Here is a 5,187-nt window from a genome sequence, read left to right on the forward strand (position 1 = left end):
GTGTTGGGCAACAGGTCCCCTATGGGTGGGGGTGGCAGTAGTGATGGGCAGCAGGTCCCCTATGGGTGGAGGTGGCAGTAGTGATGGGCAACATAAGCCCTATGGGTGGGGGTGGCAGTAGTGATGGGCAACAGGTCCCCTATGGGTGGGGGTGGCAGTAGTGATGGGCAACAGGTCCCCTATGGGTGGGGTGGAAGTAGTGTTGGGCAACATAAGCACTATGGGTGGGGGTGGCAGTTGTGATGGGCAACAGGTTCCCTATGGGTGGGGGTGGCAGTAGTGATGGGCAACAGGTCCCCTATATGTGGGGATGGCAGTAGTGATTGGCAACATAAGCCCTATTGGTGGGGGTGGCAGTAGTGATGGGCAACATAAGCCCTATGGGTGGGGGTAGCAGTAGTGATGGGCAACATAAGCCCTATGGCTGGTGATGGCAGGAGTGTTGGGCAACAGGTCCCCTATGGGTGGGGGTGGCAGTAGTGATGGGCAGCAGGTCCCCTATGGGTGGAGGTGGCAGTAGTGATGGGCAACATAAGCCCTATGGGTGGGGGTGGCAGTAGTGATGGGCAACAGGTCCCCTATGGGTGGGGGTGGCAGTAGTGATGGGCAACAGGTCCCCTATGGGTGGGGTGGAAGTAGTGTTGGGCAACATAAGCACTATGGGTGTGGGTGGCAGCTGTGATGGGCAACAGGTTCCCTATGGGTGGGGGTGGCAGTAGTGATGGGCAACAGGTCCCCTATATGTGGGGATGGCAGTAGTGATTGGCAACATAAGCCCTATTGGTGGGGGTGGCAGTAGTGATGGGCAACATAAGCCCTATGAGTGGGGGTGGCAGTAGTGATGGGCAACATTAGCCCTATGGGTGGGGGTGGCAGGAGTGCTGGGCAACAGGTCCCCTATGGGTGGGGGTGGCAGTAGTGATCGGCAACAGGTCCCCTATGGGTGGGGGTGGCAGTAGTGATGGGCATCATAAGCCCTATGGGTGGGGGTGGCAGTAGTGATGGGCAACAGGTCCCCTATGGGTGGGGATGGCAGTAGTGATGGGCAACATAGGGCCTATGAGTGGGGGTGGTAGTGGTGCTGGCCATGCAACCCCTATGGCGGCCTGTTGCTAGTGGCCAGGATATGGATCCCCTGTGTGTGTGCGCCATTTTGTGGGTATGTGTCGTTTGTTTGTGTGGTGGGTGTTTGACTTACTGTCTGCGCCGTCTGCGTTGGTTTCAGATTCGGTCATAGATGTACAGTACTGGTATGACCTGCGCGATGGGATTCATGATGTGTTCGTCTCATACACGCTGCTTGTTACTCCGTCTCGTACCTCTTGCAAGCTGGTCCGTCTCGTTGCCGTGGATTGAGTTCTGGCATGAATCGTACCTGACATGCTTTTTTTTCGGATGCTGTGACGTGCCGTATGTGGCGACCCGTCCGGCACGTATGATGTGCGCATCGTTTGTCCGGACAGAAACTGCTATGGATACTGCTACGGGGCGACTCGGTTCGGAGTTCGGAGTTATGGCTCGGACAGAGAATGAAGCTTGAATCACAGCTTTCGTGGCGGTCGGATTTTTGTCAGTTATGCGCATCGTACTTCATCGCCAGGACGGACCGGCTCAGGGTACGAGTTGGCCGCAAGGTAAGGCTACGAACAGCTCTCGGAGAGCTGTCCAACCCAGATCGGAATCGACCTCTGAGTTGGTAAAATTACTGGACAAAAAACATATATAATTAACTATTTCCACTGCAAACCACATTAACTCAGAGAAGGTGCTGGACACTAAACATATATAATTTACTATTCCCACTCCAACCCACATTAACTCAGGGAAGGTTCTGGACACTAAACATATATAATTTACTATTCCCACTCCAAACTACATAAAGATATAAAATGTACTATTCCCACTACAAACCACATTAACTCAGGGAAAGTACTGGACACTAAACATATATAATTTACTATTCCCACAATTTTTCCCCATATCAATGTATTATCAACATATAAACAGAAAACATTTGTTTCATTTTTATTTACCTAAAAATCCATAAAAATAAAATATTAAAACCATTAAATAAAAATCAGAAAAAATAGATGTATACAAAATTCTAAAATATACCAAAAATGTTCTTATATAAAATACAAATAATATGTTTTTGTATTATTTACAATTTAAAATGTAAATAAAAAATAAAAATCAAACATCCCGAATGGCAATAAAAAAAATGTTAACACCAACAATATATCCTAAAAACTTAAATAAAAATAGAAATTTTTCTGACAAAAGAGTTCAAATTTTTCATCCTAAAATGTTATACAACACTCACACCCTTATCTGCAGTAAACACAGCATCCCATAATAAACATTTTGTTTACACAAATTATTTTAATTTTTGACAATTTTAAAATCATTACCCCCCTATAAGCATATCCCTCTCCTAAAAAAAGTGTATAAATTTCATTCAAATTTTTTAAAATTTAAAATGTTATGTAAATATTTTAAAACACTCCCCACCCTTATCCCCTATCAAGCCAAGATCCAACTCCTAACAAAAAATTACAATTTTGTTTAAATATTTTAAATTTAAAATAAATATTCACTTAAATATTTTAAAACACTCCCCACCCTTATGCCCTATAAACCCAACATCCCGTACCTAAAAATAACTATTAGACATTTTTTAAATCTTTTCAGATTTACAAAATTGTATATACATATTTTAAAAAAGTCCCCACCCTCATCCCCTATAATCCCCCTCCTTAAAATATTAGAATAATTAAAAAAATGAATTGCTATTAAAAAAATTAAACAAATTTAAGCATGTTACATTAAAAAAAACAATGTTTTTGGCAACATTTTCTATATCGATATTTTTGACATCGACATTTAATACTACACCTAAATTTGATATTCTTGACATCGATATTAAATACCATGATATTTTTAAAAAAACGATATTTAAAACACAATTTATGTACAACGATATTTTTATTTCGATACTTTGTCTAAATGGTATGGTATGGTATGGTCTAATTTTGGGGTATTTGCACAGCACATATTCATAGAGATCCTTGATGCTGAAAAGGAAAAGCTGCATAACTGAGTTTGAGTTTGCATTCAGAAGGAAAAAAGAAAAGTTGTTAGCAATGTTCTGTATTTAGGCAAGACAGACTCAGTTTGAAAAACCATGTACAAGGAATTTCAGGTCGTGTCTGCTGCCACAAAAGAAATGTTGTACTGTAATTTACGTTCGAAACTTGGGAACTGTTAACACGAAGTGGTGAGTGAAAGTGCAGCCCTAACAATGTGGATTGTCTGCACTGTAGGACGTTTGCAGTTGAAGGGTTAAGTATTTGTGAAACGCAAACAAATCATTTTCATTTTTTCTTTCACTTGGGAATCGTTTCACTATCAGATGTTCTCTTCCTTAACATCTTCATGACATTTTTAACTAAAGCCTGAATGTCCCAAGTATAAGTTGTGCAATAAGTGAGGTAAGGAGTTGCACAGAGCACCATTTCCAAGGGGCTTTTGTGGAGGAAAGATTTTTTACCTGGAAAATCATTTGCCATAAACAAGTTTAAAAAGATGCGTGATTGGATACTTTCTAACTTTCTAACCCTAAATCATAGAGTGAAAGGAAGAGAAATGTATAAAAAATGTGTTCTAATCTTTTCATGGAAAATAATTTAGCATGAACAGATTTACCTTTCGTACACTTAGGGCATCATTTGGATGGCGGGCGGACTTTGTGCGCCCGCCATCCTAACGTAAAAAGGGACTGCCTGCCATAAGTGCGGCGGTCCCATGGGGGTGATTAGGATACGCCCGCATCCTGCATTTTTTACATTACGGCGAGCGGTGCTTTCAGCATCACCCGCCGCAATGCCAAAAATGCATGTTGTGCATATGCATGCACAAAGTGGCAGACACCGCGAGGTGCCTGCCATGTTGTGCATGCACATGCAGGGGGGTACCATAGGTACCCCGCATGTGCCTCCTACACCCCCCCAACATCCTGGGGGCCCGCAACGGGCCCAAATTCAAAATCCGCATGCCTTTCCATGGCGGCTAAAGGCTGCCTCCTCGCTGCATCTTGATATGGATGGCGGAGTCAAGGAGACACCGCCACCATATTAAACCCTTTTTGGCCCGGTCGACTCGTCGACCGGAAGGAAAGCGGCGGACGGTCTTCCCGTCCGCCGCGGAACCCCCGCCATACTAATATGGCGGGGGGAAATGGGTGGCGGGCAGGGAAAGATGTAGGACGGATTGCCACCACCAAGCGGGCGGTGGTGATCCGCCCTACATCCTAATGGACCCCTTAGTACATCTACTGCTCCTGGGTGATTTAGATGTAAGTATTGAAGTACAAGTAGGTGTGGAAAAAACACTGAAACTTTTTGTCAATACCACCACATTCAGGCCTTTATATGTGTTCACGAGATTTGCAATGGGTCCCACTCTCCTGGAGGCACTCAGTTAGTGAAAATTATGCATTCATGTTAGAAAATGTACTTTTCTGCTTGCAAAACTGAACTTTTAGCATGTTTAATTGAATTAGGCAAATCAAAGTTTTGTGAATGCAGGTCCTCGATTCCTAACACCTACCTTATACCGATTCATCTATTTGAAATTTTTGATGCTGCGTGCTGCTTAAATGTACTTAGCCTATGTGTGACCACTGTGAACAGCAGTTGATAGCTGATTAATCGTATGATAGCTTACTTGATTGATGTGCCTGCTGCGCATGTCCAAGAATAATTCACAGTATGAGATCAGTACCACAAATTAAAATCTGCTGAGCCAGCATTACATAGCATTACATCTGACTTTGATGTAGTATGTAAGTCTAGGTATATTTTAAGATATTTGTATTGATTTTCACAAAAAACATACCATAGGTAAATTTAAACTAGAGTGGCCTAGCATTCCTAAAGTACACTTATTCACGAAGTCAAGATTAATTTAACCAATATTGTTATGAAGCAGTATATGAAAACCATGTTACATATACATGGAATCACCAATGTTGGTTCCCCTTTTTCATATGCCTAACCCAAACATCGCATCCAGTTATATTACTAGTACCCCACATCTTCTTGTGTTTTTATTAGCACTATCTGCCCTCATATTTTTAGCCATGCTATACCTTTCAATATCCCATTTGTAGTCTTCTAATTCTGCTGG

This window comes from Triturus cristatus, chromosome 2_2 (assembly GCF_964204655.1).
Source record: "Triturus cristatus chromosome 2_2, aTriCri1.1, whole genome shotgun sequence".
In the NCBI taxonomy this organism is placed as follows: Eukaryota; Metazoa; Chordata; class Amphibia; order Caudata; family Salamandridae; genus Triturus; species Triturus cristatus.